At 34.6% G+C, this 24342-nt stretch overlaps 1 protein-coding gene and 1 long non-coding RNA gene across 3 annotated transcripts in view; one reads left to right on the plus strand and one right to left on the minus strand.

The window, feature by feature from the left end:
• Positions 1–24342, plus strand: part of Ser (protein serrate) — a 370686-nt gene that overhangs the window by 189221 nt on the left and 157123 nt on the right. The window lies entirely within an intron of this gene.
• Positions 22070–23375, minus strand: LOC145664012 (uncharacterized). The gene is made up of 2 exons (XR_014127313.1): positions 23304–23375; positions 22070–23085 (listed from the first exon to the last, which is right to left on the minus strand). It is a non-coding gene; the product is annotated as an uncharacterized LOC145664012 (long non-coding RNA).

The raw sequence follows: 24342 nt of genomic DNA on the forward strand, positions 1-24342 counted from the left end.
CTATCCTGTGTGACTTGTCTCCGCTGTTGACGCGTCTTCCTTTTCCACTGAATCTTTGTCTATTTACGTCGCTGAGTAATGCAGGTGTGAAGAGCAGATATGCATATGAGATGGAAAAAAGAAAAGAAAAAATAGTAAAAGATGTAGACACGAAGAAATATTAGAAAATTTGTTTAGTTTTCCGCTATGAAGTTTCAATGAGTTAAAGAATTATTATTACGAAGATTGATGTGCACAAATATTGTCATAAATGTAATTGGAATTGAAAAATATGTGTTTTAGATACTTATTAAGAATTTTGTAGGATAATAATTTATTACCCTAGTGATGAATTACAAACTTTGCTACATTCTATAAAACGATTTGTTGGTAAACAAAAGAAATGCGTCAGTGTTAATTATCCTTACTCGAAATGAACGCATAGCATAATATCAAATCCTCCGCAACTTTTACAGTTATTCGGAGATAAACGTCAATTTTCAGCTCGACGTTATATATGAAACGTTAACCTATATTTTAATGTGGGATTCGAACCAATTGGATTCCCGCATCGAAAACTACAATAATAACACTTTAGCCACAAACGGACTCTATGATAGTTTTTCTATGGATTTTTTATTTTTTGTTTGGGTGTTTTTCTGTCTTTCTTTCAAATTCTGAATCACAAAATTCGAGCATTTGAGTAATTTTCAAATTATATATGAAAATATATTAATTTCTAATGTTATTTTATGCAATTGGTATAAAATTCATCAAATTATCCTTTCGAATGGATCTCTTGAAAAGATGTTGCCAAGTGTAATTTGGCACAGTTTGAATTATGCCATATTTGCTGAAATTTCACTACAATGTTTCAGAAACATATCTTGTACGGTTCAAGAAGTTCATTGTGCTCCTTCATTGGTAAGTGCCTAATGCGTGCTGTGTACTTTCCGTGTATGTGGCTCCGAATTCGATCTCTGGTAGTCATACGTAATAAGTCTCAGATAAAAATCCTACTAGTGGTTCGGATTCCACTGTAAGCTTTAGTTGCTATTTCACATAACTTAGATACTGAAAAGGGATGTGTTACACTCCCAGTTAGTCAATCAGTTTTTCTGAGAAAAGTGTATATTTTGTCTGTACAGGAGGGCAAAATTACGAATTCCAATTATGCATTTTACCAATATATTTTTAAAATGTTGTCAAATACTCTAATTTGACATTTCTCCAATACATAAAATTGGATTGGTGAACTTTTTTTTTTCTATGCTACCTTTGAAATTAATAATCGTATTTATTAGTCAGAAATGATGGAACAGGTCACCCCGGACGCAGTTAACTCCATAAATAAAATAATTAAATGGAACAAAACCTTAGGGAATTGTAATAACAGTTATTGATTGGATGAATTGTCACATAATATAATCCAATATTAGAGTTCTTGTTTCTGTGAGTTATGGAATTTTAAGTTATGGAATTATCTAGACTTGGGTTTGGTCTTTGATGGGAATGTATTTGATTCGGAATACCATATGCGCTGTTAAAAAAAAAAAAAAAAAAAAAAAACTCCAAACAAACAATGACAACACTGAAAAGTCATTAATACTTGTAAAAGTTTTTGATCTTTTGTATTCTAAACTTATTACTTATTTGCGTATCAAAATGAAAAATCTACAAAAAAATTTAATCCTAACAAAGAATGATGCATTGCTTACAAAAAAGAAGATAGTAAGTCTAACACAAAAGTATTGTAAACAAAAAGAAAAAATGCATATATCTTAGAATACCTTCAGTTCTTAATCATTGTAAAACAAGTATTGTAAAATCCTTTCTCTTTCCGTTTGATTAATTCTCAACCAATTAAGAATTTCTATTTGAGAGCACGACAGTTGGTCTAATTATCGTGTCTGTGTCCTGTCTATACATATAACTATATATGTGTATAACAGATAAAAAGACTCACGAATAACCTCAGAACGCAATTACCTCTATCGACTCAATCATAATTAGTAGCCATTTCTATCCATTGTGAAACGAATACCACTGCTGCCATCTATACTTTTCGAGTTGTATTCATATCGTATCGCAAGAAAACATTGACCTTTCTTATTTTCATATCACTCTACCAGTCTTGACTTTAGCTTTTTTTTTCTCTCTCTCTCTTTTATTTTTATTTGGTTGTGATCCAATTTATCAACATTCATAACTACCAGGTACTTTCAATGTTACAAAAGTGGAGCTGGAAAAATATCTTCCAAGTTAACCTCTCACTGACGTATGTTTGTTAACTTCTAATTCCCCTTAATGTTTTTAGCAGTAATTACAAATTGACTTGCGCTCCCGACTTCGTGACTAATACTCCTCAAAGTTTGTCCCTTTTTTTTTTTCTTTTTCAACTTTTCCTTCAGTTTTTTCCCATTGTTTTTTTTTATTATTATTTCTTCTATTTTTAAGCAGAAAAATAACCAACGAACTTGGCTCTTCCAGTTATGCTACATAACAAAAATGAAGGTAGCTGTCGTGCTTTCATCAGAAAACCCAGCAACTAACAGTCATGAGTAGACACCTGGTTTTATATAAGACATGAAGTGAAAGAAGATATTTGGCATAGGGCTTCAATGCAAGAACAAGTTAAAAGGATTAAAAGAAATTTTGTATAGGGCAATAGTTCGTGTTAGAAATCACAAGGAGAGATCTCAGCTTTTCTTTTTCTGTATGTTTTATACATATAAACAACGTGCAGCGTACAATGACCGCATAACTCGCTACTAAACGATTTCTTAGCCCATCAGAACAATTATATTTGAATATTGAAAGCAAAATTATAGTATAGATCAGGATCATACTTAACTAAAATACATAGAGGGTAAACTGTGTATTTATCACTAGACATATTTCAGTGGTTTAGGATTAGAAATTAGATTCTGGGCTTTCGACATCTATGGCCATGTTAGCTCATCACATGCAGGAGATGGTATCTCTTGCTGATCATTCTGCCCAGGGAATTGGGAAGAAATAAATCGGCGTCAGATCATTATGTTAGGTGCCATCCCAGTATTTGCCTTGTGAGAATAAGGAAAAACTCATTCAGGATGGCTAGCCTGAAAAAGTTTCTACATCTTTCCAATTCACCCACCGGGAATCGAACCCGGGACCGCTCTCACCAAGGCGAGAGTGTCAGCGACTACGCTACGCGGACCAATCAGATTACAATGGTATAGAAAAGAGGGAATGTTACATGATACTCTCCAAGACTCGCCAGGCTTGGATCTCAGCATTACTAAAGAATAACAATTCGTTAATGCACTGTCGTCGTCCTACGAATTTACACCCCCTCCCCGACCCAAGAAATTTGGACATGCCACTTCTACACTGCTATAATACATAGTTTTAATATCCTACGTTTAAATTGTCCACAAAGATCTTCAGTGCTTGTGTTCGGTAATATTGAGATTTAAGCAATGTATTCATTTTTGTTGATACTCTCGAGAATGATAATTCCAATACATTAACGACTCCTACTAAAATAGTAAGCAGTCATGCACAGAAGAGGTGAGTGATGGCGTGGGAGACCCGGGTTCGACTCCACCTTAATCAGTAGGCCTACGTCTCATATAGCCTCGCTGCCGAAAGACGTTAAACTGTTAAATCAACTCAACTCAAGAGGCGAGTAAAGAATTTTCTTCTTCTTCTTCTTTGAAGTCGAGAATAGGAACGCCCACGAGACGAGACGAAATATGAAATGAAACAGAACTCCTCCAATTGAAACAAGATATAATTCCCGAGACGAAACATCACTATCACTGTACCTTTTTCGTGACGAGATAGTCCCAACTTTTATTTCGCTAGTTGAGAGATAGAATCCAGGTCCTCAGGTTTGGCCTACTTCATCCTCAAGCAGTAGGCATCAATGGAAAGCTTTGGAGGGTACAAATGATATGTTTTCATGATTATTTTGTAATTTTTTGTAACGTTTTCATTAAAAAAAAAAAGCATTAAAGGTGGGATGAGCCGCTTTTCCCCCTTTTCCTTGCCATTGATACAAAACAATAGGATTATTTACTAAACCTAAAAGAAAACACTCAATATGTTTCTCTAAAATCGAAAACATACGCTATATTTAACCAATTTAGCAATTGTCACGAAAATTATCGTCGAAAGTAATTGTTATCATATTATTCATATTTGTAAATTTAAGGGTTAAATTTATCCCCTCACTCTTGATGGACTTCGCCCCTGTTTTTTAAACGACTTAAACCAGAAGCAATAAATATAAAATTGGGAAGCGTTTAAAAAACAAAATGTATTCCATATTCCGAAAGGCAGCAGCTTTTGCTTCAATGAGTTGGATATAGGAAGGTATAAATATGACAAAAAATAAAATAAGTGGAGTACTAAACATCACTTTAATGAGATAAGCTTTAATTCTTCGATAACTTGACAGTCGTGAAAACTCTCACAACAGATATGTATCACTTTGAAACATTAATCACACCCGGTACTTCGTTAAAGAGTATTTCCTGTGGCATAAAGCAATCACCACACAAATACAGATAAGAAATGTGTAGACAGTCAAAAAGGGTCGATGACACACGGCTAGTTTAAAATTCCGAAGAAGTATATGAAAAAAAAAAAAAAAAACTACTTTTTGTAATAATCGATTAAATTACTAGCAAAAATGGCAAATATGTTTATTATAGTAAAAACATCTTAACAATGTTATAAAAGTTCATTTTAGACGATAAAAAAACACTAATTCTACTCAAAATAAGAAAAAATAACATTTAATCTGTGATCTGATTAGGGCAGTCAGTGCATCAACTTCGTTGTCGTCACATTTCCTTTAGCAGGGAACTGTCGGGAAGATTTCTCATGCAGATAGATACGAACAATTCATGAAACACGGAGTTTGGAATTCAACAACAGCTGTTAGACAAACCATTGCGTTAATTATAGGCGAAAACTTTTTTTTTTTAATAGTGTAATCGGATGTCGGCATGTGTATATTTGCCAAGATTCAACATTACAAGTAAAAATATAATTTTCGTAATGTCTATTCTTTCAATGTTCCATTATCCTTTTTCATTATTAATTAAATATTTTGTTAAAGGTCCTTTGAAAGACGGGGAAGATAGGAATAAAATACAAATAAAAGGGGGTTACAAAATATAGTAAAGGTGAAATGGGACAGTTTTACTTTCTGTAGACATTCGAATCCTAAATATTGTATAAACGTTCTAAGCCCTACAGAAAATTGCAAAGCTTTTATTTCTCTTTTACCCGACTCCATCAATATTAGATACGTTGGTCAAGTATCCTTAATATTATCCGATTTTTCGCATTCAAGTGTACGAATCAGGGATGGAATAGGTCACCGGGTCACTTGAGTCTCGCCTATCATACCTGATGACCCTGAATGAGGTTTTCCTCATTTACACCATTCAAATGCCTGGATGGTACCTAACTTATAGGTCCCAGACCGATTCCTTCCTTCCCTTTCCTTGGATAGTGTGCTAGCCGAGGGACGTAGATACCATATATGCCGAATGCCCAGAAATCTAAATCCTAAATAATCCGGGAACAGATCCTGGCTTATCCGAACAGATCCAGCGGTCCAGAAACAGAGAAAATATCAAATCTGCAGCATATTTTGTGAGTGCAGAAAACTTTCAATGTTGCCAAACCTAAAATTTGTAAGAGTTTTTAATTGTCTGTGTTTAGTTTATTATTAACTTCTTCTTTTTTTTTTTTAATATAGACATCGCAGTGCCAACTTATATATATTTGCAAATATTTTGATTCGTTTCTTATTATTCAGTATAATTCCATTATCTATCCAAGCTATCTTTGTCCAAATTCAATTTAGTTTTCCGTACTGATGAAATATGAATCGTTGTTGATTTTGCATAAACCAAGATTTTTCTCAAATAATAATAATAATAATAATAATAATAATAATAATAATAATAATAATAATAATAATAATAATAATAATAATAATAATAATAATAATAATAATAATAATAAACTTGATGAAATTATTATGGTGATAGAATTATATTGTGTTTTGTATTATTATTCTAAACCATAAATTAAGGAATAGTATCTCATTTTCTATTAACAGATACTTGTTATATGCCTTACAATTCCATTAAGTAGCAAACTTCCAGAGATAGTTTGTTTTGTTTTTCTACTCTAGTATCAAACGCACTACTCTGCTCAAACTTTCGCAGTAGTTACATAAACTCAAAAACTTTTTACTAGTGTTCATTGAAGTTACAAACGCGCGATGTGCGCGCTATCTGTTACGTGGGGACAATCAAGACGATAATCCACTTCTAGCCAAATCTTGTGAAGAGTCACCGATATACTGGAGTTTATAGCTGCATTAATGCATTCCTCAAGATATGGTAAACTTAGTCTATATACCTCATACTATTCAGAACTCTGAGTGATCGTCAGGAATGCATCAGTGCAGCTATAAACTCCAATACATCAGTGACGCTTCACAAGATTTATCTGGAGCTGGATTATCGTTCGACAGTTCTCGCGTAACAGATGGCGCACACATTGCGTACTTTTATTCAATTATCACCACCAAATCTTTTTGAATTTATATGACTACTGCGAAAGTTTGAGTAGAATAGTGGTTTTAGTGTTAAAGTTATACTCTTTCTAACTTAGGGATTGTTTTTGTGCTAACCCCGTATACATACTATATGTCTTTTACACTAACATGTCGATGGCCAGCCCCCATCCCAAATACGAGTAACTATATTCACTTATGTTGTGGGTCCAGATAAAAATGGCAATGTTGCATTTTCATTTATGATTGGGCGCATAAAGAGTGTACAGCCCAAACGGCTCGTCCGATTTAAGAAATCCTTTCATTTTAGATTGAAAATATAATATTTTGAGATTGTTTTTCCTCTTACATTTTGTTGTAACTCTGATAATAACAGAGTTACCTTATGTCAGGGGACTTTTGAGACACCCTGTGTATCCATATTGAAATAATTCGTGAGCACCTGTACATAGTAAAAAAGAGTAAGGAAAGAACACAGATAAAATACATTTGGAAATAAAACTCCTGTTTTATCGTACTACTAGCGTAATGTGTCCCACACTAAGAACTGAAGAAAATAATCTTTGACCCATAGAGAAACAAATATCCTGAGCAGAGAAACGAAAACAAGTGTCTTGTTATTGTTTGTGGGAAAATAACGCTGCTCTAATTTGAATATACACTTCCTAACAAGTATTTTCTTATGCTCCTGTGCTAATAAAGGTCATAACACTTTTAATGAAACTTAAGTAGGAAATTATCTCTTTACAGAGTTAAACACTCGCTTCTCAGAAGGTGGAAATTAAGAAGCTTTTTAATTATTTCCCACCTCCCACTTCTTTTCTTTATTATTGTTATGTCGATGACCCAATCTATATATGTGTTGCGTAGTGACAACAAGCTGGGGAAAAAGACCTTGCTGTAAGGCATGTAAAACTGCATCTGCACATTCAGGTTTTGCAACCAGTCAAGAATGGTGACATTCTGTTAATCAACAGTCATAACTAGAGCTAAAATTTCAACGTTCATAATTAGAGCTAAAATTTTGATTACTTTTCTTTTTATTCTTCTTCCAGGTGCGTAGAGATGATTTTCTAAGATAGAAAAGTGTTTCATGCAGGAGTATGGGCTAAATCAATGGGCTGAAAACATAGTTGGCGTTACACCATATAAAACAAAAAAATAATTATCCACGGAAATCAATGGGCTAAAAAACAAAGTTGGCGTTAAACTATATAAAACAGAAAGTAATTCTCCATGGAAGTCAATGGGCTAAAAACAAAGTTGGTGTTAAACTATGTAAAACAAAAATATTTTCCCATGGAAATCAATGGGCTAAAAACAAAGTTGGCGTTAAATTATGTAAAACAAAAATAATTTTCCATGGAAATCAATGGGATGAAAACAAAGTTGGCGTTAAATTATGTAAAACAAAAATAATTTTCCATGGAAATCAATGGGCTGAAAACAAAGTTAACGTTAAACCACGCAAAACAGAAAAATAATTCTCCATGGAAATCAGTGGGGTAAAAAAAAATGAAGCTGGTGTTCGAAACAGTTGAAGACTTCACCGCATTTTTAGAGAGATATTTCTTTTTTTTTCTTTTTTTTTAAATAAGAATTATTATACATCATAAAGTTTTCCCATTATTAAAAAAAGTGTGGTAAAATAATATTTTGAAAAGTATTTTACAAATAATAATAATAATGTATAAGAAAATACATTGCAATCTATTTTATCTTCTATAAGTTAGCAAAATGTTATTTAACGATCTCCTTGCAAGTTATGTCAGATTTTTCTTTTCTTAATCTTTTTTCTTTCTTTCAATGAATCACAAGGACTAATAATAATTTTAAACGTAAGTATTGTCATTTCTACAACACAAACACACTTTCTTTTTCTTCTTTCTTTAAAATATGACTCCCAGAAGGACAGACACGATCCCTGTCAGCCATAACCACGTGGCCTAAACGTCAAAGAGAGAGAGATCCGTGCGTTGCAGACATTCAAGAAATCGTGGTTATTCTATCTTGGTTGGCAAGATGATGTGCGACAGCCAGCCAAATGAGATGATGGGCCTTTTTGTTGGAACTTGACAATATGGTTGCCATTATTGTTATTCTGGGAAGAGCAAGCACACTGTGCAAGCAACACAGAGGCCCTTGAGTTCAACGTCTTCGGTGACACCTTTACATCGGTTAGGCCATCAGGCGTCCACACCACCTACCACGGACAAGAAAGCTCGAAGAAAAACGGGCACGATTTTGTGACACTTCGTGACCAAGAGCTGCAAATCTCACGTGACATTATTTTTCGTGCCAAAAAAGGAAAAGAAGAAGAAGGGGCTAAATTAATGTTTAAATATTTACTGATTATTGTGGAAGATGCTATTGAGAAATCATTGTTTATATTTTGCCTTTGGAGCAGTGCTTCGGAAGTGGAAAAAAGTTTACATCCTGTCTTTGGAGCACTGCTTCGGAATTGGAAAAAAAGTTTACTTTACATTCTGTCCTTAGAGCACTGCTTCGGGAGTGGAAAAAAATTCACATATTCTCTATAGAGCACTGCTTCGGAAATCGAAAACAAAAACATGTTTTGTCTTTGGAACTCTGCTACGAAAGTGGGAAAAGTTTACATGTTGTCTTTGGAGCTCTGATTCGGAACTGGAAAAAGGTTTCATTTTGTCATTGGAGCGTTGCTTCGGAAGTTTTTTTAAAAAAATCTTAAAAAGCAATTTCCATACCGTACCACAAAATACGTAACAAAATTAATTTTCCTTACAGTGAAGACGCCAGCTTTAATTTTTTAGGGGGGAGCAAGCGGAGGGAGACAGACATTTTGGGGTTATGTTACTTGACCTACATTACAATACATGTCTGGAAGCACCTCTCTTTTTGCCCCCTCTAGTGTCATCACTGTGAAATAGGCTTACCGACGATAATATTGATGATCGAAAACGTAAACTGTAAATTGTGCGCGATAGTTGCTTAATATAATTTTCGTTAAGAGCAAACAATTTATTTGAAAGAATTCCAAAATTAAAGGACCTATTTGAACAAAATATTGTATTATATAAATATAGATATTCAGCACATCCATCAGATAATGGATGGCATTATTAAAGATTAGTCCATCCTTCTATATAAATAAAATGGTGTATAGTTCTGTTACATCATCTTGCCAAAGACGTCTGAACCGATTTTAATAAAATTTTATACAAAAAACAAGACTTTGCACCTCGGGAATGTTTTGTATCCTTTCACTTTGATGAAATAGATAACATGAACTGAGATAATTGATCACTAAAGTATCTATAGAGTTCCTTGTATCAAAATGGGAAGATTTCACTTGCGCAATAGATACTTATAATACATTGTTACAATAAAGTTTTTAAAAAAAAAGTCTCCTTAGTTGGTTTTGCACTTTGTTTCATTTATATTCTACGTGTTACTTTGCTTTTAGTTTTTAAAAAAGATTACTTTTAATTTAGTTTTAAATTTACGACTATACAGTACATAGTGTTTGATTTACTATCGTGTTCTACATAAGGTTGTTCTCTTTGCTGGTCTAGTGATTAGCTCACGCGCGCCTTTGGTGCACAATGTCCCGACTTTGATTCTCGGTGGGCAAGCATTGAAATTTTTTAACGCATTACACTAATTCGGATTCTCCCGGCTGGAGCTTATGTGATTCGGATTCCATGTTAATCAATAGGTCCACGTCTCATATAGCCTCGTTGCCGAACGGGACGTTAAACTCAAAACCAACTCAACTCAACTAGTTCGGATTCCACCTTAAATTGTCGGTCCACGTGTCATATAGCCTTAATGCTGAAGAGAGGACACTAAAGTCAAATCAAACAAGCAGTCTACACACTACAGACCTGCACGGGCCGGGCTCAGCCCGAGGCCCGAAGCCCAGCCCGTGGGCCGGGATTGGGTGGACCGACTCTGTTATTTCTTTGGGTCGGGCCGGGCTTGGGCGGGTCGACACTGATTTTTCTTCAGGTCGGGCCGGGCTGGGGCCGATTAATTGCAATTTTTTAATAATTATTGACTTTCGTTAAACGATAATTAGAGTAAAGGTAAACGTTGAAGAAGTGTGCCCGTGAAAAATGTTATAAAATGAAACTTTTAAAAATTTATCGGTCCCGGGCCGGGCTTGGGCCAAGAATTTTAAAAAACTTATCGGGCTCGGGCTGGGCCGTCCTAGGTACATTCGGGCTGGATTGGGCTCGGGCCGAAAAATTCAGCCCGTGCAGGTCTACTACTACTACTACACACACACACACACACACGAGGTAAACGATATCTTAGTTGTTTTTGTGTTAACTGATTTGGAAATACATTTTTTTTTTATTTCCGTCGTATTTTTAATGGACGGAAATGATTTTTTTTATTTTTTTAAATTTCTTTAGATTCGAATTGAGGAAGAATTGCAAAACTGGACATGGCATGAAGCCAGATATAGTCATTTTTTCTTTTCTTTTTTTTAAAAAGCTGTAATAGGGTCAACGGAGAAGTAAAGCCGTGGTTTTATACTATTTTTTTCTCATTGCTGAGGAATAGAGGAAAGTCACTGATCTCGGTATCATTCAACTACTTCTATATAATATGTAAACTTCTTTAAGCAACAAAAGTAGCCTCTATAGTCGATAAACTGTATGTTTCCATGTGTCATGTATAGTAGAAGCGTATAACCAGTATAAAATAAGAGAAGTTCACAGCTTGGAAGAAAGAAATAATAATACTAATTCTGAGAAACTATTAGAGATGTTATTATTTTCATGTCTTGATTCTCTCGTGTGTGGAAAACGAACCATCGCATGATGCTACTTACATCATTTACCTGTTTTCAAGACAAGTTAAGAAGGAAACAGATAGGAGGTCGGAAAGAGGGGGGAAAGGTAACACACACACACACACATACACACACACACACACACATGACTAACTCCAAACGTAGACGAGATCTTAGTTCACGGCTGTGAATAAGGTACTATGTATAGATAAAGATATCCTATTTCGTAACCTTGTGTTTGATCCGAGATTCAGCGATGACAATTAACAGTATGACGATGGTACAAGAGTTAAAAATCTCACAGGAGAAGAATATTTTCTCATAAGGATTCGACGCCTTGTCGCGTCATTCGTTCATATATTGGTGAAGAGGAAGCCGCTTGGTAATTTTTTCTTCATCTCCTACACATTTTACACGCGATCTCTTTCTGTTCAATCCCTTGGGAAATTCCAATACGCTGACGTCATTAGCCTCTTAATTTCTTAGAAATTACTTGTATTTCTTTCTCGCTTGGATCGTCATATCATAAACAACGAAAATGAGAACTCAAAGTTATACGAATTAAGAGCTAGTTAGTTTTGTATTTGGAAGAACCGAAACAGACAAGGGCTAGATTTTGACATTAGGTTTCATTTGCAGAGCGCTCATTTCCGGTGCGAAGATCCCTGATTCGGATCGAGGGATCCCTAGATATTGTCAGGTTCTCCCTCATTCTAATTCCACCGTTTCTTTTATAATAATTCACTTTCATTCATTATCCGTCTTTTTGTTGGTAAAAGCTATGACCGTGGACGCCAAATTAAACATTTCCATTGATAAAATGTATTAAAAAATTGTCTAAATTGAACTTAATATTCTGACTTTACAACCGCCTTTTATTAGCTGGGTAAAGTGTGATTAGCCCATCGATTTATATTGGAGTTGTCTACGGCTTTCGGCAAATAATTTGCTCCCCCAATTCGCCTCTCGATTCTCGTTCAAGACAAACAATTCTGCGTTTTTCAAAGACTACCACACCTAGTCTAGTGGCTAGCGCGAGCACCTTTGTTGCATGTGGTCTTGGGTTCGATTCCCGGTAGGAGAATCTTGAAATTTAACGCATTAACGGTAGTTCAAATTCCATCTTAAGAGGCCTAATCACTGCGAAATTAAAATACCGCTAATTTTACAGTAATTATGTGATATCTTCAAATAAGATAAAAGATAATTGAAATGTGGAACAAGACTGCCTAGACAATATTATTTTGCGTGAAGTACTGTTATCACGAGTCGCCTACTAGCTTTGCACTTGCAGTCATTTAGAAACGCGAAAATAAATACCGATTTTTTAAATGGCTGGAAATTGAAAGCACAAAAGTGAGTCGTGATAACGGTATCTCATGTAAAATAATATTGTCTAGCGAGCTCTTGTTCCACTTTTCCATTATCTTTTATCTATTTGAAGACATCACATAAATTACTGTAAAATTAGCAGTATTTTAATTTCGCATGACTGCAAGTCCATGTTTCATATAGCCTTGATGCTGAAAAGAGACACTAAACTTTAACAAATAAATAAATAAATACAAAGAATCAAACCTGAAACTACACACACTAAAGCCATGCTTCGTTAAACAGTTTATTCATGGGCACATATAATCATATACACTAACATAAATATTAATAATTAAAGGAGAACAAACGTATCTCCAATGTATATTTAATGTTACAGCAACTGGCATGTATCCTTGCAGAAAAAGGACAAAACAAAGGCGTAGACTCCTGTCTGTGCACCAAGATACAGCATTTCCTGCGATGGACGAGGGAACGGGTGTTGAGTTTTGATATAGACGACATATATCTCCATTCTCCCCCTGCACGTGGCATCTCCGATTGTCGAAGAGAAGAGGAAGTGAATTCGATTATGAAGTAGGAAACCCCTCTCGAACAGTAGACGAAAAAAAAAAAAAAAAAAAAAAAGACGAGACCTCAATCTTCCAGTAGGACCTTCCTTCATACGTCAAAGCGTTTATGTAGACAACTAATGGTAGGCTTTTCCTTGTTGTAATTTCTGTGTGTACGTAGTGAAAGGCGATGTTTGTGAAAGTTAAGTTGTATCTTAATAGTATATCGTTCTTCATCTGGTTTGATAGCCCCTCCGACTCTCCCAGATAATTTCTGATTAGATTTCTTTCCTTTTTTAAAAATGAAAGCAAATAAACAAATAATCATTGGTTATGGTTAGTAAAAGTTAGGGTATAAGTAGTCTTGATTAGAAATAATTTACAGGATATTTTTCCTGTAGTATATGAGCTAGAAGACACGCAAATCACGAAATCATACTACGGAAATCATATACATGCAATATTAAACTTTTTAGGTAGTTTTATATTTCATGATTGTGTCCTACGCTAATGAATACTGGTTCTTTCGCATTTCAGATGGAAAAGATATTAAATGAAATATTTAGATCAAAATCCCAGTTTATGGCGTATAAGATAAAGGAGCGCACTATAAATGAAAACTAGGACTGCGGAAAAAAGTTAGTCTCCGTTCGTAGCTAGGATTGCTTTCGAGACAAGAGTCGTGGTTGTCTCCAATCGTAAACGTTTCGTGACAGTGATGTCTCGTCTAGAAAAGTGTATCTGTTTCTGTTGGGAGAGTTCTGTCTTGTCACGGAGGGCGTAGTGGGTCAGTGGTAGAGTGCTTACCTCTGGTGCACGAGGTCTCTGGTTCGGTCTTTGGCCAAGTAAATTTGTGTTGGACAACATTGTGTCCATGGGTTTTCTCGGGGTACTTCCGTTTCCTCTCACAATCTTATTCAACTAATTGAGCTTACCCCTGTCTAAGTAGTTAGCGTACGCGCCTGTGGTATGGGGGGACCCTAGTTCGATTCCCGGCAGGAGCTCATGTGGTGCGGATTGTACGTTAATCAGTAGGTCCACGTCTCATAAAGCCTTGTTGCTTTACAAATTCGAGTAGTAATTGAGTCTCATATAGCCTCGACGCTGGAAAGAAATGTTAAGTTCAGCCAACCAAACAAGCAATAGAAAAGAGATACAGATGATGTCTTCCGAGCACAAGCTACACACAGAATCAGAGATAGTTGTTTTGCAATTTCGCACTCTTTCGAACTCAGGCGCGCCATTCTCAATAAGGATTGCTCTAGCTCGATTTTACGCGCAACAGCTTACTAAGGGTTCAGATTTGCTCGTTGTTGTGCTCACCAATCATACTACAGAGTCGGGCTCTAGTTCGTTAACAACTTATAGAGCTCCTGCTCACAATTTTTGGAGCTTATCCATTGAGCTGGAGCCCAATTGTGCCCAATAGCTAGGCTCTTAAGTTGTCATATCTCTAACACACAATTCTCTCTTCGTACACTAAAGAAATTTGAAGAATGTGTACAATGTTCTTAAGTTCACCCTTTGAATATAGTCATTTGTAAAAGTTTACCAGTTTATATAGAGAAAACAATGGCTACTATTGACTGATTCATTGTTTGGAGTTGCAACGTCTCTTTTCACACTGAGACTATCTAAGACTAAATTGCTACTATAGCTCGTCTCAAAAGGCATAATCTTTGAAACTAGTTTGGCGAGACGAGACATAATTTTAATTGTGAGATTCGAGACGAGATCCAAAACTATCATAACATATTTTTGAAAAAGTTTTCTCTCTTCCGCATCCCCTTCTATAACACTGCTATAAATGGTATTCATGAGCTAAGACAACATTGGCATTAATGTCTATTTACGGTCTACCTAATATTTATCTAATACCTGCTATATATAATGTTATACTATTTTAACTTTATATTTAAATTCTACCAATGATTGAGTAACTCTGTTTGAACTCTATCATCTACCCGACAATTTATTGGGTGATCAGTTGGAAACACATTTCGTGCTGATAGTTTAAAATAACGATTTACTACGACGTGAACTGTCTTACATTTCTAGAATGTATCTTTATATTGCTTTATTTTACTAGGTAACAATGAGAAAAACTAATTAGTAAATCCTAAGAATTAGTATATACGTTAGAACTACACTATTTCCACACATGTTACATAATAATAATAATAATAATAATAATAATAATAATAATAATAATAATAATAATAATAATAATAATAATAATAATAAATGATGATCCAAAGAGGAAAATGTATTTTTTTCTGCTCATATTTCACTTCAAAACTTAATTATAGTTCTTTCAAAGTAACCACTGATTCCTTCGTATAACTTTTGGGTTTTCCTAGATCGGATAGGGATAAATTAGTTTGTAAAGGAATTCAGCTTAGCTGCTAAAACAGATTCTTTCTACTATATGTATTTTCCACATTCCCCCTCCCCCTTTTTTACACCAGTACAAGCAAAAACAAATGTTTTGTATCTCTACACCTTCTTTTCATCAAGATTTCAGCGTCAAATAAGTAAGAGCTGCTGTTCTGTTGTTTGACGCTAATAGTTGGTTGAACCAAATAACAGAGTCACACCAAATTGGGGCTCTTTTATGTTTTTTTAAGTGACCTCCATGTCGAGATAGTCTTAGAAAAAATTAACCACAACTTTGTTAAGTCTCAACCCACAAAAAAGAAAGAAGAAAACAAAGATAGCTCGAAACTTATTCATTGAAGTTGTCTTCTAAGTGGCTCATTTAATTACGTAAAAACGTAACACTTGATTTCTTTTGTTCTCTGGCCATGTTGCTGGTTTGCTCTTTGTATGCACGCACATCAGATTTAAAGGAGCATCTGATGGGAGGTCGAACGTGGAGAATCAATCTTCCTACGGGTGTTTGGGAAGAAGGAAAAATAAAAGCGAATAGACAGTGCACAGGTTTTTGGTTGATAGTATTCCACAAATTGATCTTCAAAAGAGCTTAATGAATCTAAAGAGGAACACTATACTAGCTACATCCGTTACAAAACTGATTCAAATGTGGTTTCAAATTTTATTATTTAAATTCTTTTTTCTCTAATATTATAATTATTTGTCTTAGTAGTCACGTCATAATCAAATATGGTGAAGATAGAGAAAAATATATTAATTTTGTTCAGACGCATTCTTGAACTTCTGCATAGTACTTTTTAAATCAATTGAATATGGCTTAGCCATGTGTATTCGCTAAGTAATTACTAGAAAACGCATTCGCCTGACAGCACAGTCGTATCGTTTTGGTACCAACTGAAACTAATCCAACATCTTCACTCAGTTCCCTCACCAGCTCGACTATGGAAGCTATGTTCCAGGTTCATCATAGTTGTAAAAATATCGGTAATAAATAAATGAAGTTCATTTTTAAGACACGCCTGAACCCATGATTGGGATAAGTTCATAGCTAGTAAATCAAATATTTAAGTTTTACGTCTAACGGGCATACCCTTTAGCTTAATGATTGATAATTAAGAAGACGGATAATTAATGGAAATGAATGAGTATCCATGGACGTATATACATGTGTATGTGTGTGTGTGCTAGAGATCGATATGAAGTGTGTATTTTTTATTGTGGTATTGAGCAGAATGTATTGTGTTAGTTTTTCTTCACCGGTAATGAAACACTTTTTTGTTAAAAAAAAACATTATGAAGTAGTGTAAAAAAGAAGTATCACTGCAATTAAACAATACACAAACTTTTTAAAAAAAATCAAACTGAAAATAGGACAAGTTCTTTACCTAGCGGTGAAAGTGACGAATGAGTGTTCTTCAAATAACTTTGAAGATTTATAATATACATATTAAAACAAACAACAACAAAAAAAAAAACAAGAATTATTATCATGTAATATAAACAAAAGAACTATGGTACAGAAAAACAAAAGATGGAGGAGTTGAACAGGTCTGGCATTGGAAAGGAAGATCTCCACAAATATGGCAAGAGAGTGTTAATGTGTTCACAACACTTTACATAAACTCTTACTTCCATTATATAGCCTGTCTCTTACAGGTGTGGAAACTCGCTTATATTGCTATCATTTTGCCAATTAGCTGGTAATTGTTCGTTCAATGCAGTTTACATGGAGTGAAATCATGGGAAGTGATTGTATACCTGAATACGTTTAAATTTGTATGTGAAATAAACGCTGTAAACTTGTTACTCGGTCTTGCTATTATGCTTTTTAACAGCCAAGGACTTTCACGAGTTTTATTTCTCCGTCCAGAGATGGAGTTAGCATCGCAGTCGGTCTTGCCTCCGCTCGCAAAAACGTGTGTGAAAATGTTTGTTGTTTAATTCGATGTTGCCATCTCAATAATGAAAAAGTGTTAAATACAGTCAAATCAGTTGACAAATAATGAACATAAAGAACATAATTGTTTTATATATACACAATTCTTCTGTATATTTATACGTGTATGTTTGTGTGTATTGGTAAAATAAGTCATAGTTTTCGTCTAATAATAAGAAAACAGTCTATAACATGTCATGAAATCTCAAACACCCTCCAATCGCCCCTTTTTGTTCCAAGCCTCGTTTAGAAAGGAAAACGCCTGTGGGGGCGTTAAGCCATTGTTAAGAACCAGTGATCGAAATAATGAAAATAATTTCAAGATTGAAATGAAATGAAATCTTTAAGTTTTACGTCCCACGGTTATGCCGGTTAGGCTAAAGGAGACGGTGATTATGAGAGATGAGTGAAATGGTGGAATGAAGAAAGTGGGAGGAAACGGGAGAACCCCGAGAAAACCCACGAGCACGGTGTTTGTCCACCACAAAGTTCACTTGGCGGGGGCTGGGATCGAACCCGGGACCCCAAGCACCAGAGGTGAACGCTCTACCACTGAGCCACCGCGCCCCCCCAATTTCAAGATTCTCATCATTATTCTGACCCCCTTGAAGTCTCAGAAAAAGGGAAAAAAAGTACTGAAAGTTTTTGATAAATGGGAATTTCTTGTTTTATCTTCATTCTTGTACATTTTCAGAATACGAAATACCAGTAAATTAAATACATTTAAGTAGAGAAAAGGAAGAAATGAAATGATTACTTGTTCTGTATTGCTTGGTATATAATGTGTTTCTATGGAGTATCTGATACGTTTTATTATTATTATTATTATTATTATTATTATTATTATTATTATTATTATTATTATTATTATTATTATTATTATTATTATTATTATTATTATTATTATTATTTCTCTGTGCACGAAAACGCGTACCAATGAGTGCAATATCGCGCTAATACACTTACGTTATTTTTATTTTTGTAAGTAACCCTTTAACTTCTTCCTTCTGTTCCCAATATTTATATATTTTCAACCCATCAAGTCTTTTCTTCTGTTACGAAATAAAATACTAATGTATTTAAAAACAGATTTTGTTCGATTTAGAGATGGAAATTGTACAGTAATTTGACTGTCCGCAGATGTACATCAAAACCCGATTACCGTACGAAAAAGTGCGATAATTTTAAATCTTGAGCTCTTATTCCTCAATATAGTCCCCAAAACTATTACTGTTTGTAATAAAACAGTAATACTACTTTTTAAAGAAGGAAAACGTTCCGTTTAGCTGATTTTGAGGAAAAAAGAAAACACTACTCAGCCGAGTAAGGAAGTTTAAAATGTCGGGGGAAACCTATTTTATTACGCTTCCCTAACAGATAGATAAAGGGAGTAAGGCATATGTTTACATCTCCCGTAACTGCAATAGCATTATTTATTCTTTTATTCATGTTTATTTATACATTATGTTTGGAGGGTTCATTTCACATATACAGTACAAAGAAAATTTATATAGTAACTACTTTATGTACAAAAAGATTCTACCGAAGGCGGACCGTAGTCAGTCAGCGCCGACAAAAGAAATAACTAACATACTTACTTTTTTGTTTGTAATATTGCCTCCTTTTTGTTTTATTGAGGGCTGCAAAATGAATCTTATGTACCTTTGACGCCCCTCAAACTCTATCAGAATTGAGGGAGGGGCACCTCTCTTGGTCCTTCATCTTGTTACGCCACTTATCCTGCTGGACAAAATATTTTCTATTTATGTCACTGAATACTTGTCAGAATCATTTTATTGAATAGTTTATTTCCCAATAGTATATGCCACACATAGGCGTAAATTGCGCCCCCACAAGCCTTGCGGCCCAGGGGGCACATAACCAAGGGCTATGGGGACTCTGAGGCTTCAAGTTACGCTACTGTTGCCACATATGTTATAACGTTTAAAATATGGTGGTATGTTTTTAGCTGAATCTAATATAATATCTTATAAATTAGAAAACAATCTTAACAAATCATGAAACTTATTCAAAAGAGTACAGTAATGTTAAATATGCCTATATAAAATTTTGTTTATATTATTTATTACGAGAAACCGAATTCAGATATAGTCTTCACCAGAGACGTACGGTACGCAGGAATTTATGTCGGGAGGGGTCGAAAGTTTTTGGGCGGGTTCAAATACAATTTGAGGCTAAATTATATTAAACTTTGTATTGCCCCTAAAATTAGACTAAATTTACAAAAATGTCGGGATATTGGAGGGTCCGGACCCACTCCCTGAGTACGTCCCTTGTCTTCACAATCCTGATGTGATGTGATGTGAAATTGGTCATCTCAAAATTTTATCTTGTAGAACACGTTATGCTCTCCTGGTCTGTAGTTTGAATACATGTATCAAGTTCGGATACATGAGAACTTATTTGATTTGATGGGAATTTAATCACTATATATTAAGCACTTATCCAGGTTTTCTTTTCGCGGAGGGGTGACAAGGGGAAGACTCGTAAGCACGTAATTCTAATGTTTTAAAATATCAATTTGTTTTCAAAATAATAATAATAATAATAATAATAATAATAATAATAATAATAATAATAATAATAATAATAATAATAATAATAATAATAATAATAATAATAATATAATGCAACAGTTCTATTCTTGCTTAAACTTTTCCTTACTTTTCATTATAAGAACCAGTTTAGTTTGAACGAACTGTATTGTGGCACAAAGAAAGTCAAACAAATATTTCCGAGAGATATGTAACTAAGGAAAATGTCTGCGATAGCATATAACAAGAATAACAAGAAAACACTGAGTGTATACTTCTATTACATTTAAAGTTGTAAACAGAACAGAAACGAAATTTTAATCCTATTTAAAAGTGTTCTTTTTTATTCCACCAAGGGGCAATGGTATCACGGTATGTTCTTGGACTTAAAAGAAGACGACAACACATTGACCAAAATTTTGACAGACTCGAAGTAATTTGAAACAAAAGAATCTCAAAAACATAAAAGTATGTTTATTAAAAACGTGCTTCAGTTTCGGAGGGGACATGAGCCCCCAGGTCCCACCTGGATACGTGCCTGTTATATATACTTGCTGTGGTGGAAGCTTCACGTTGATCAGTTTCAATAGTTTGAATGGTTGTTGCCATAATTCATCGATCGATACAGAGAAAAATACATAGCCTTTCATATCACCCCTAAAGATAAAGTATCTGTATTTGCCTCAGAGACGTACGCAGGAATTTATTGTGGAAGGGGTTCAAATCATTTCGGAAGGTCCGAAAACAATTTAAGGTTAAATTATATTAAAATGTGTAAAATTACCCGTAAAGTTAGACTAAATTTAGAAAAAAGTCGGAATTTCGGGGGGGGGGGTTCAGGGCCCCCAGTACCCAACCTCTTCGTACGTCCCTGGATAAATGTATGAAGAAATGTTAGAAACTTTAATTGAAAATTCCAGGGGTACCCTGTAGAGAGAGTCAATTCTGAAATAGCCCTCGATCAAGCCATGAAAAGTATTTTTTGGAGAAGGTGTACTTGTTAGAAAATGTTTTTTCTGCCTTATTTTATCACACATGTAATTTCGTTTACGTTATGTTGTTCCTCCATGCATCAATATCCAAACTCCCCCAGCAAAAATACAGAATCCGAGACAAAATTCTGGGAAAACCCCTGGTTGGGGCCGGTGCAGGGCCATACACCGTCGTCTGGTTACTCTGGTTTTATATATATCATTTGTTATTATTTATCAAATTTAATAAAATTTTGAAACGACAATATAACAAAAAAAAAAAGCCATAGAAACCTCTTCTGTCGCCTTGAAATACAAAAGCATCAAATACGAATTGAAAGGATGGGATTTCAAGGAAAAAGAATGGCCCAAAAACTTGTCTTGAGAACCAAGTAATTAGAAGAACATGTTTGGTACTATAGCACCGTGGCGGGGGAGTTCTTTAAATGGTGGTATACCCATCCTTCTTCTGTTCAACGCGCGATCAGTAACCCTCCCCGTGTAGAAGCTGTCACTCATTCCAAAAAACTCGTCCTATAGAGCGGAGATGTTCATTCTTCCCTGACGTACTTCGCGCTCACTGACCCTACTGGTCGATCTCCCCTTCACACTTCTATCCTCTCTACATAAAGATATACACAAAATACAAATGACAGGAAAAGCAATCGGCAACTGTCGCTCAGCATTCACCGGGCTTGTGACCGCCAAGAATGTGTAACACAGTGATTCTCAAACAATTTACCTCTAGACCCGCTTTAGAAGTCAGTAAAAGTTACGACGTCTCCTCTTTGTATAATACTAATGTCACAAAGTCATTTACGAATGAATATTTTTAAACTTACAAACTCCTTGATATTTTACCGATTTTGGGAGTTGTTACCAAACAGTTTGAGAAACACTGATACAATGTCTTCTTGGCTGCTTTCCCAGTTACCTGGGGCTAGTCAGACTAGCGATTTCTTTATTTATACTAAAATACAAATAATGGTATGATTGTTTGGTTATTCAGCGCAAGAATACAGTTACTACATTATAAACTACATTTAAAAACTTGGAACTTGGAAATAATGTTAAGTGGTTATTTGAGAGTAACATAAGTACATAAGAGTCTATGTGAATAAAAAATATGTAACAGAATATTTGAGTAAAAATAAAGTGTTGCAATGATAATTTTCATTTTATAAATTATTTACACTATTTAGATCATTCTTAGTTCTCTATTTTGAGTCTTTATATCATATAATAATACCCTAAGTTACTTTATTCAATATTAACAAGTACATCAACATGAACAAATTCAAATACATACACAGCTTAACTATAATACAAAAACAACAAATAAACACACATGGTTATATTTCCTAACCATGATCCAGTAAATCATGGCATTTTCCAGCATTTCGAATAACACGATACAAGCAGTATTATAAAACATTACAAGAGTAATTAACGAACTGCAAATATACAATAATAGTAACAATAATTATATACACATGCTAAACACGATTATTTAGAACACAAATTCGTTGCAGTAAGTATGTACATTATTACACCTATTTCATCTTTGCTCGATCATTGTCTTTTTTCTTGGCGATCTTGCTTTGAGCACTTAGGATATATTCCGGGTCTCTGCAGGGCATCCCACGTTGTACCATAGAATCTACTATCTCAGGAAGAATACACTCTTTAAAAAACCGTATAAGTTTCGGTAGCATAACATTTTCCCATAATTCTTCATCTCTTCTTACCTCCACAATGTGTAAAGGTGACTTATCATCAATGTATACAACTAAAAAGCATTTGTCTAATTTTGTAATATTCAACTGGCCCTGAATTTGGTAGTAGTAGTCGCTGTTAGTATTTAGTCCTATAGTTCCGTCTGGAAGGGCTCTAAGAAAAATGCCCCTTTCTTTTTCTTTATCTCTTCAGTGACATCCTTATTTCTGAGTGAAGGAACACACTTTACTTCCACTAACGCATCATCTTCTACTACATATCCTGAAATATGATTAGGAGGGAATTAATTGATAGACTAGAATGAAAAGATTTTTTTAAAAGTAATATAATAATCTGTCTGTCCCTTTTCCATAAACAAAAAGGAAGTGGTTTGGTTTCGTTCAGATTCAGTTAATACCTCTAATTATAGCACACTGAACAAACAGTACTTATTAGAGTTAAACAATTATTATATTATAAAGTTGAAAAATATTTCTTACCATCTGGACTAGTAGCTAAGAAACTATACTTAGAATCAATATATAATCCTCGTTTCTCTACTGTCACATTCTTCTCCTCTGCAAACTTTCGTAGAGCAACATCTTCATGATTTCTTCCGTATTCTATTGATGGTGTCGATAGATTTCTCTTGTGTAAAATGTCTTTCACCAACACATGGCACGAAGTGTGATCTTTACGTTTCACAACTTTACCGAACGTGGATGACGTTAGACGGTTGCGGCGATGTTCTTCATAAATCGAATTCCCATGCTGTCCGCGGGAGGATACTTCAATAAAGTACTTTCATCTGAACTGACCTAATATGAAAAATAATGTAAAGTATTCTTGAAACAGGACAGGGTGAACTGAAATTTGTAAGCGATATTGTAAGCACAAATAGCTACTTTTCCTACAAATATTAAAGGGAATGTTTATTAAACATATCCTTCAAAATTATCTTTCTCGAGGTATATGTTTGCGAAATATGTAAAAACGAAGTTTCGAGACAACCTGGAATCGTAGAGTTGAAACATATTTTATAATTACATGAATCCACAAAACTGATAGGCTCCCAGAAATTCTCGTAATTTTCTCTACTTACTCAATGTGTATCCATCCACACATAAATTATAAGAATTTTAAAAGAATTTCGCTTGATTTCAATTAGTGGAGCATGACATATCAATTCTGCGATTGACGATTGTCTCTGAAAGAAGAAACAAGTGAGTATCGTTCCACAGTGTGAAACTACGGTAGACTTCCAAACTATACAAATTACATAGTAAAACTGAAAATAGTAGAGACCGGAAGTAGTTGATTTCTACCACTTTTGGTTTAAATAGAAGATTGTCGAAGGAGATTGTACCTATTCTTGGAACGATGAATCGATTCTCAGAAACCTCTTGTCGATACCTCTTACCGTTTTTGACTTATGACAAATACTGTTGAAACCGGAATTGGCCGATTTGTATAGCTTCCGTTTTAACTTGAAGATTGGTGAAGGAGATAGGACATATTCTTAGGATGCTGAATCGATTT

Source organism: Thermobia domestica, chromosome 11 (assembly GCF_964235325.1).
Source record: "Thermobia domestica chromosome 11, izTheDome1.hap1.1, whole genome shotgun sequence".
Classification (NCBI taxonomy): Eukaryota; Metazoa; Arthropoda; class Insecta; order Zygentoma; family Lepismatidae; genus Thermobia; species Thermobia domestica.